A 10653-nucleotide genomic window follows, 5' to 3' on the forward strand; every position below is an offset into this window, starting at 1 on the left:
ATGGCTGGTACTGTTGAAATGCATTTTGTTCCAAGTGAAGAACAGATTGCAGATATTTTCACAAAGCCTCTTGATGAATCCACATTCACAAGGTTGGTAAGTAAATTAGGTATGTTAAATTTCTCCTAATTTAGAGTGAATTTTTCTGTAATTTGGCAGCCAGAATTTGATTAATTTTGATTTATCAAAATTGAATTAATTCTGGATGAAGTCTATAATATTTCAACTGATGAACTAGTGAAATTGTTTCAACTGATGCTTGAAACAATATCCTCTTGCGTTGTTTTTCATTCAACTGATGACACCAGTTGAAGACGCCTTCAACTGATCTTCATCAGTTGAATAGGAAGTTTAAAGAGGCGCTTATTTCATCCGTTGAAAGTATTATCAGATCTGAGCCGTTGAAATTTCTTTTGTCTCTCACCTACTTTATACACACGATCGTGTGTGTAATTTTTGTAGAGATAAATAAGAGTAATTTCTTCTCAACGGTAATTTCTCAGCCAATCACAGCAATTTTCTGAGAAAGTATTTAAATGTTTTCATCTATTTTCATTTCTTTTCATCTCACTCTTTCGAATTCTCAAAGCTCTCTTCTCTCTCTGTGCAAAAACAAGTTCTAATTTCTTTTCAAGCTTTCTCTGTAACTGCAATGGCACCAATGAAGAAGTATACTGCACCAAGTGGGTTTATTTATGAGAAGAACAACTTTGCGTCATTTGTGGATACCAAGGCTGTGGAGGAGAAGGAGTATCACAGGATGATGGAGTTCATCAAGTCAAGCCAGCTCTCTTATGCTATGACTGAAGCTCCCACCATCTACCATGAAATAGTGGAGGAGATGTGGACCTCTGCAGAGTTTAATAGTGAGAATGAAACTCTAACTTTCTCTATTAAAAATGAAACTCATTCTGTTAATGCTGATATTATGAAAGCATGCTTTAAGATTCCTGAAGATACTGTTTTATCTTTGCCTAGTGATGTTCAGTTGGTTAATTTACTTTATGCCATGAATTATGTTTTACCAACTGATGCCTTAGGTAAAATAGAAAGAAGGGGTCTTAGGAGAGAATGGAGTTACTTATGTGATGCATTTATTAAAGCATTTTCTGGTAAAATTAGTAATTTTAATGCTCTTACTTCCCAGATTTTACAAATGCTTTACATGTACCTGACTAATGAATATTTCAACTTTGGTGGTTTGATGATCCAAGAAATTGGGGAGAAACTAGGTGATAAAACTGATAGACCTAGGAATATTTATTATGTCAGATTTCTTATGATGCTAGCTAATCATCTCAATGATAAGCTAGTTATTACTAACAAGGAAGCCAAGCTTCCCAGTTTTGTGCAGGAAAAGAGAGTCTTTAAAGACCTCTTTAGGATGAATTTATACCCCTCCTTGGAGGTGGTGTACCTGCCAACAATGGAGGCTGGAAAGCACAAAGAGGTACATGGCTTTCCTACTACTCTTTCTCAACCCTCACCTTCTTTGCTTTCTGCCATCAGGGCTGTTGAAGAGGCCCATCAACAGTCCACACAAGTGGCAAAACCTTCTAAAAACAAGTCTTCTAAACCAACCTCAGATGCCTCCCAAAAGACATCTGTTGTAAAATCCAAGAAACACAAACCTGAGGGGAGTGTGATTGGAGGTTGTGAGGGGGAGGGAAAGGGTGAACATAAAAGAAGCCCTAAGAATAAGGATGGAGAGATGTGTGTTAATCAGCCAAGCCACTCTGCAGCCTCCCAAAAGACTGTAGATGTCAATATGGAATTAAACTCATCCCTAGCAGCATCCTCCCAAAAGGATGTTGCTATTGAAAATAGTCCTCAACCAGGGACACAGTTAAAAAGGGGGAGGGACACCACTTCTTCACCAGTAAAAGCCTATGGGAGAAAGAAGCTAAGAAGTGACAAACTGAAGCACTCTGCACACACACAGGCATCCATTCTGGATTTTATGCCTTTAACTTCTCAAAGTCAGATTGATGTGACTCCAATAAATGTGGAGTCACAGCCCCCTTCTTCATCTCCACAAATCACCCATATTTGTGATCTTACCATTTCTACTCTTCAAACACAATCCCCAACCTCTTATGTGGATGTGGAATTAATTCACACCACACTTGTAAATTCTCCATCTCTGGATTTCATGGAGAAGCCCCCATCTGAGATTGATCATCATCATTTTGATGATTTGTTGGATCTTTCTCTTCCATTTCCTTCTTCTGTGACAGTGTGTTCTGTGGATTTTCCTTTAAAATCAATCACCATAGACTCAACTATCACAGCTTCTAAACCTATTTCTTCATTTTCTTCAACTGATCTCCCTCATCAGTTGACAAGTGTTTGTCCTTCAACTGATCTGCTTAACAGTTCTCATCAGTTGAATGCCTCTTCTACTCATGTTTCAACTGATGTCTCTCATCAGTTGACAACTGCTGCTACTTCAATTAATTTACCTCTTTCTACAGCAGTTGATCACATGGTAGCACAAACACTTCTAGGATTGAGTGAAGTGAGCTATGGAGTGGAGAGGCAGCCTAGTGAGCTGGCAAAAGGAGAGGGTGTAGAGAGTCTGGCATTTTCTTCTAGCCAGGAAAAAGGAGAGGATAAGAGTGACCCTTTAGTAAGGGTAAGTGAGGGAGAGGTGAGTGGTGTGGTGAGCCAAGGGGAGCCCTTGATGCAAGAACAGAGAGAAATTGAGAGAAATGCAGGTGTCAATGAAGGGTTTAGTGAACAAGAGTTTCAAGCTGAATACAGATCCATATTGGATGGTGTTTCACTAGACCCTGAGACTTTTACTCATGGGATGTCCTCCATTCAAGACTTTGCCAGATTGGACAATCAAGCAGCTGAGAGGCACCTCAATCTGATTCACACTACATCCTCAATGCTTAGAGCAAAGGAGGCATTAACAGCTCTGCCTGCCAATGCTGGAGATGATTTTCATTATGATGATAGTGATGAAGACCTCAATGATGCTCTTGAGGAATCCCTTGTTGAACAACCTACAACTTCTCTACCTTCATGGCTCTCCATGCAGTCTGCCAATGCAATTGTTGTTAGCATGGAGCTGGAAAGGCAGGCCTCCACCATTCTTCAATCACAACCTGGAAGCTCATCCTCCTCTCCAGCCATCTCTGCCACCATTGCCAGTCAAGCTCTAGAAAACCTCAAGCTTCACAAGTTTCAATCTCTTCATTTTCAGCATGAGATAGAGCATCTAAATTCTCTTATTGCCTCTGTTAAGACTGATCTGACCAAGCAAATTGATGAAAAGCTTCCAGCTCAGGTCAAATCAGCTCTTTCTGCATCTGAGCAAAAACAACTACAATTGGAGAAGCAAGTGGAAGCTCTGGAAGGAAATGTCTACACCTTAAACTCTAGAATGGATGAGATGTTGCAGCATCAAAGAATTCAGACTGGACTGTTTCAACATCTTCTTCTTGTCTCTGGTGTTTCACTTCCCAGTTCATCCCCTACACTTGCTGCTAACAAAAAGGGGGAGAAAGAATTACCAACTCCTGCAGAATTGATCAGTCAAATTCCTCCCCCTTTCCACACTGAAAGGGAAAAGCAGAAGATTGCAAGGATGAAAGAATTGGACTCCATTGCAAAGAGAGTGGCTCAACTGGGCAAGAAATCATCTACATCTTCTACAGCCACCACAGCTCAAATCTCTTTTCCAACCACAACCACAATTCTCAGGGTGATTACACCTGAGATTGTTATCCCTTTCAAGACAGAAAAGGGTGAGCCATCAATTGTGAATGAATTCAAGCCCATTCTGTTTCCAAACAATTGTGGTTACTCCAAGCCTGGGAAAGACTCAAGCTCAATCTACTTTCCACTAGCCAGGCCTGACAAAAATGAGTACAAGCTTACGGGCCAAGAGATCAAAAGTTACAAAGACTGTGCAGATGTGGCTTTAAAAGCTCATTTTGCCATCATCGATAGAGAAGGCCAGAAGCTGTTCATTGGAACTGGCCATCCTCACTACTCATTTGCAAAAGCTGAAGAGGTGGCCAGAGAATGTGAAAAAGAGGAGTTTGAATCCCAACTCTCTTTGAATCAAATAGAGGTTGATGAAAGGTATGCTATTGAGCTGGAAGAGGAGTTGGCAGCTGAGCTTCTAAATGAGAAAAGATTGCCTCTTGAATCTTCTCCAAAGAAAAAGAGAGTCAAATCTAAAACTAAGATGCCTGAGGCAGCCAAGAGAAGAGAAGAAGTGCAAGAAAAGCTTATCTCAAAGCCTTCTTCTCCAATCAAGGATACCACAGTAGTACATCCAGATGTCAACTTCCATGATGAGCCAATAATGCCAAAGGAGGAACCAATTGACTTGGAAGATATCCCAATTCCAGCTTTTCTTGTTCAAGAATCCTCTAAGCCAAAGAAGAAAGTCAAGTCTGTGGCTAAGAGGATGGCTAACCCTCCTAAACCTCCAAAAGAACCTGAAAATCCTGATGACTATCTGATCATTGCTGACATTGAAGAAATTTCTGAGTTGGAGCTGGAGCTGGATGATCTTCAAGAAGTAAGAGGAATAGAAGCAACTTCAAAGTTACCTGAAAGATTGGTATTCTCTTACAAAAACAAGGGTGATGTCATCTGGCCTCTTCACAGAGTTCTGAATTCTGAGGGATTCAGTTCTCTAACAAAAATATATGGATCTATGAAGAGGACTGGAGGATTTACACCACCTGCAAAGCAAATGGTACTAAAGAGAATCCTTGAGATCAGGAAGGAATGGAACTCAGATGCTAGTCTACAAAGAAGGCTGAAAATTCCCTACACTGGAAAGAAAATCCATCATGAACCTACTCCAGTCATGGAATTTAGGGACAATCAAGGTGTTAGGAGATTTTTCAGACCTAAAGATCAACTCAAGGTTGCTAGCTTGAATACTCTGAAGACTCTTCAATCCAAGCTCAACAGACAAGATAGTGATGAAGAATGGTTCTACAGGATCTTTCAGAAGCAGATTAATATTCTTGAAGAAAAACTTAAGTCCAGAAGAAGAAGATCTTCTAGGAACAAGTAACTGCTCAGTCTAGAGGAGCATAATCATCTGTAATCTTTTCTAACTCTTGTATTTAAATTCTGCATTTTATTTTATTAATGTTTTGTTATCATCAAGTGTAGAATTTATGTCTGCATCTTCTCCAGTCATAAATTGGGGGAGATTGTTAGGAATCAATAATTTTTGATGATAACATAAACATTTTGTAACATGTCTTACTTAGAATCTTTATCAAATTTCAGTTGTAATTGTTATATTTCTTGTCTTTGGGAATTATCAACGGATGAGTAGAATAGGATGGCTAATTGTAAATATCCAATGCCATGTAATTTTATCTAAGTGAAGGATATTCAACTGATGAGATGTAACTATTCAACTGATGAAGACTGGATGATGTTTCAACTGATGAAAATCAAGCATTCAACTGAAGACAAAGTGTTCAACTGATGATGCTGAGAAATTCAACTGATAAGACTGGAACAACATTCAACTGATGGAGTTTGTAATTCATTCAACTGATGAGCCGGGCATTCAACTGATAAAGTCAAGAGCAGTTGAAAGAAACCAGAACTTTCAACTGATGAAGCAAAGAGCAGTTGAAAGTGACTAGAGCTTAAGTCTGACAAATCACATGGATCGAATTACACTAAAATAGACATGGAAGCCTAATTAGGAAAATAAAGAAGAAGCAGAAACATACTTATCTCATGCAGTGCAATCTGGATCAAATCAAGATGATGGTCAAAGATGAAGACATCTCAGAAAGCATGCATAAGACAAAGTTGTGCAGCATTGTTTTTAGATTAGAGTGCATTTTGTAATCTAGCTAAAAGCTTTGTAAAAACTTGGAGTATATAACCAAGTTAGTAGCATCAGTTGAACTTGTTCAAATTACTTGAGAGAAAAATCTGAGAGTTAGAACTTGTTTTGAGTGATGAACCAGCAGCTGTGCGAATTGTAAAACAATCCACAGATTCTTCTATATAAAATCTCACGGGTGGATCATTCAATCCACCCGTATTTTTAATACTTGGTGTTTTTCTGTTTATTGTGTTCTTAGTGTATTGTTCTTGAATCTTTTAAATTTGTAAAAGATTGTATTCAACCCCCCCTTCTACAATCTTTCTCATAGTTGGTGTAAAATAACACCACGCGAAGCTTAGAACAAGGCTTTTAATTCAGAGGTGGACTTGCATTTTTATCCCTGTCTAATCAGCCCAGAATCAGGGTCAAAAAGTCAACTGTGAATTTCCTCTTTTGGAATTTTATTCTGATTCGGAAATCTCCTTGTATTTTCATTAATTCATTAAAAATACTTTTAATATAGAGATTAGGGTTTAGTATTCAGACCTAGTGAGAGAGAGACACGGTACGAGATAGAGGAGGAGGCACAAGCATAGAGGGAAAGAAGAAGCGAGACGGAAGAGATTTCAGCCATTGAAGACATTCAGTGGATTTGTTCCTTCATCTTTTTGTTTAGAATTCTCTCCTTAACTCTTGTTATCATGAACATGTGTTTCTTATTCTTGGTTGATGTTGATATTTTGAGTATGAACTAATTTTATAAAGTTGGGATTTTTATAGAACCCTAGCATGAGGATTTTGGTGTTTTGTTAAGAATATTGTATGCAATTTCATGGTTTACTCATTCGAGTGTTATTCTTGTTAATACTTGCTATTGTCTGATCAACTCTAGTGGGTTATCGAGTTAATTATAATAGTGATAAGGTTATGATTAATTGACACAAGACTTGAATGGTGCATGATTATATCTCTTTGATTATAATTTAGTTGCGGTATAGACATATATTGTGACCATGCATAGCTTTGTGAATTGATGCTTAATTGGATTCCGAATATTAAATTGGCATAGACATATGTTAGTTTATTTGTAGGAATTATACCATAGTGATTTCGAGAGAAGCCTATGACCATTGAATTCTAGCTAGTAAATTGTGATTTGCTGCAATATTTCGCAACTCTTTTACCGATATTCTTGTGTTAGGAGTAAGTAATTATCATGACTAATCTTCTCATATTTGAAACTCGTTAAGCTCTTTAGTATAAATTTAGTTTGTTAATTTAGTTTTAATATAAAAAAAACCATCAACAATTTATTGTGTTCGATAACTAGACTGTTAGATATTATTTATGATTGATACGTTTAAATAGTCCTTGAGGAACAATATCTGGTATTTATTACTATATTACTTGTTTGTGATTGTGTACACTTGCACATTAATATTTTACGCAACAAGTTTTTGACGCCGCTGCCGGGGACTGTTTAGTTATTAATTGGGAATTTGATATTCTTACAGTTTGGTTTTTGTTACTTTTGTTCTAACGGGAGTAATTTTTTGTGTTCATCAGGCCTCTTTGTGCATGAGCGAAAGACACCCACCCAGTGGTATTTGCCTTTGATCCTGAAATTGAGCGAACATTCAATAGAAGAAGAAAAGCACAACGCAAGATCAAGCAAACACAAGTAGTTGTGGGTGACAATGTTAATAATGGAGACATTCCTATTGTTCCAGCGGGTGCATTTATTGTGGATGATAAAGATCGTGCAATTCGGCAATATGCGGCACCCCGTTTCGAAGAATTAAATTCGGGGATCATAAGACCAAATATTCAAGCAACACAGTTTGAGTTGAAGCCAGTCATGTTCCAAATGCTTCAGACTATTGGTCAATTCAGTGGGATGCCTACCGAGGATCCCCACCTTCATCTTCGTCTATTCATGGAGATCAGTGATTCTTTCAAATTTCAAGGAGTAACTGAAGATGCTTTGCGCTTGAAATTATTCCCTTATTTTGTGCGAGACAGAGCTAGAACCTGGCTAAATTCTTTACCGGCAGGATCAGTCACAACATGGAATGATTTGACTGAAAAGTTCTTGAGCAAGTATTTTCCTCCCAATATGAATGCAAAGCTCCGGAATGAGATCAATTCTTTTCAACAGCAGGATGATGAATCTTTGTATGATGCATGGGAGAGATTTAAAGAATTAATCAGAAAATGTCCTCATCATGGTATTCTTCATTGCATTCAGATGGAGACTTTTTATAATGGTCTCAATGCTCAAACAAAGATGGTGGTGAATGCATCAGCAAATGGGGCTCTTCTTTCTAAGTCCTATAGCCAGGCTTATGAAATTCTTGAGACAATTGCTACCAACAACTATCAGTGGTCATCTTCTAGAGCTCAAACAGGGAAAAAGGTAGCTGGAATCTATGATGTGGACTCTATAACTTCGATGAAGACTCAACTAGCATCTATGGAGCATATGCTCAAGAATCTGAGCATGGGCAGTAATCAATCTAAGGAGCAATCCCTCAATTCACAGATTAATCAAACCAAGAATGTTTCTTGTGTATTTTGCGGTGAAGCTCATACTTATGATAGTTGTCCTTCAAATCCAGAATATGTCTTTTATATGAGAAATCAAAATAAGGATGGCCCTTACTCGAATACTTACAATCAGTCATGGAGGCAACATCCTAATTTTTTTTAGAGCAATCAAGGGGCAAATTCTATAACTTCAAATGGCAACGTAAAGTCTAATTATCCACCCGGATTTTCTCAACAAGCACCTCAGTCTAATTCACTTGAAAATATGTTGAAGGAGTACATCATCAAGAATGAAGCTAGTAGATCTCAAACTGAAGCTCTGGTCCAAAGTCAAGCGGCATTCTTAAGAAACTTGGAGAATCAGGTTGGGCAACTAGCTAATGAGCTAAGGAATAGACCCCATGGCACTCTCCTTAGTGACACCGAAAAGCCTAAGGTGGTTGGGAATGAGCATTGTAAAGCCATGACACTGAAAAGCGGAAAAGTTTTGTGGAACAATGCTACTGATGCCAAACATGATGTCTATATAAAACATATGTCTATATATTATTTTTTAAATTTTCTTTTTCTATATAAAAATATGGATGTTATACTTTTATTCAGAAAAAGAAAATTTGAAAAATAATGTATAGAAGTATGTTTTATTTGCACATCAAATTACGTGCAACAAGTCAAAGCGACATGTATTTTGGGACGGAGGGAGTAGTTTTCACCGTATCGCGTCAGATTATCCGATTCAAAATTAATTATATTTTTTTGATTAATTTGTAAATGATTAATTAATTTAATTGTAGTTTGAATTATTTTTTTAACTGGTATGTTATATATTGATCGATGGCATATTAAAAATTATAGTTTTAAGACTTTAATATATATAGCTTATTTCACTGTGTTATTTCATTTTAACCAAGTAATTTTTTTTGAAAATAAATCAAGGAAAATTTATAACTCAATTCTTTTTAGTAGGTCCCGTAAACACTTTTTGTTATTATCTGATTCACTTTTGATTAACAATATAGAATTTCCCTAAAATCAATTTTATATCACAAGTTATAATATTTCAATATCATATATCATTAAAATTACATCATTTAGATATATATTCTGACACCAAATTTGATGTCTTTGACATTATTCTTATATCTATATTTTTTTAAAATAGATTTAGTTACACGTCCAATTCTGAATTCATAAGTTTAAAATAAAAAATATTCTCAATAAGAATATTCTATTAATTACCTTATTTAGTGTTCTCCAAAATATTGTATTATCCTTATAAATTACCTTTTATAATAATAAATTTTAATATGACATAGTCCATGTCGAAAGCCCATCAAAGTTTTGTTTCATAGATGCTCACAGAAATCTTAGTTTTTGAGCTTATTTCTCACATTCATTACTTAAAATTTCTATATATTGTATTAGTACTCTTTTAAACTATTAAGTTAGATTTATTTGTTCATTTTTATTCGGATATAAATTATATCCATTTTTTGGAAAGTGGAATCATGATTCGAGCCCTATTATTCAGATTCTTTTTCAATATATGAGAATTACCTGAAATAAAAACTTATCTTAAATAAATAAGATATTGAAAAGAATATAAATACAACAGTTTTAATGTATGTTGTTAATCCTTTTGAATAACATGTTTATTGCTTGTGTAGCTAAGTGGTGTAAGTGGTGCACATGAATTAGAGAGGTCTTGGGTTCAATTCTTGTCAATAACATTTTTTTATATAAATGAGGAGGAGGTAGGTTCAGAGTTAGGCTCGGGTTCGGAATAAGGTAATTTATATGCTCAAGAGGGAGGTTTCGAGCCCTATTATTCAGATTCTTTTTCAATATATGAGAATTACCTTAAGGTAATTTATATGCTCAAGAGGGAGGTTTCGAGCCCTATTATTCAGATTCTTTTTCAATATATGAGAATTACCTGAAATAATAACTTATCTTAAATAAATAAGATATTGAAAAAAAATATAAATACAACAGTTTTAATGTATGAGGTTAATAAGAATTACCTTAAATAATAACTTATCTTAAATAAATAAGATATTGAAAAGAATATAAATACAACAGTTTTAATGTATGTGGTTAATGCTTTTGAATAACATGTTGATTGCTTGTGTAGCTCAAGTGGTTTAAATGGTGCACATGAATTAGAGAGGTCTTGGGTTCAATTTTTGTCACTAACATATTTTTTATTTGCTCAGGTGGGAGGTTTAGCACGAACCCGTTGTGCTATTATATATAGAAGTAGATTGTTATGCCAC

General features: G+C 36.0%; 1 non-coding gene across 1 annotated transcript; it reads right to left on the reverse strand.

Annotated features, from left to right (window-relative positions):
* Positions 1-7955: 7955 nt before the first annotated feature.
* Positions 7956-8062, reverse strand: LOC135148146 (small nucleolar RNA R71). The gene has a single exon (XR_010286038.1). It is a non-coding gene; the product is annotated as a small nucleolar RNA R71 (small nucleolar RNA).
* Positions 8063-10653: the final 2591 nt, after the last annotated feature.

This window comes from Daucus carota, chromosome 7, assembly GCF_001625215.2.
Source record: "Daucus carota subsp. sativus chromosome 7, DH1 v3.0, whole genome shotgun sequence".
Lineage (NCBI taxonomy): Eukaryota > Viridiplantae > Streptophyta > Magnoliopsida > Apiales > Apiaceae > Daucus > Daucus carota.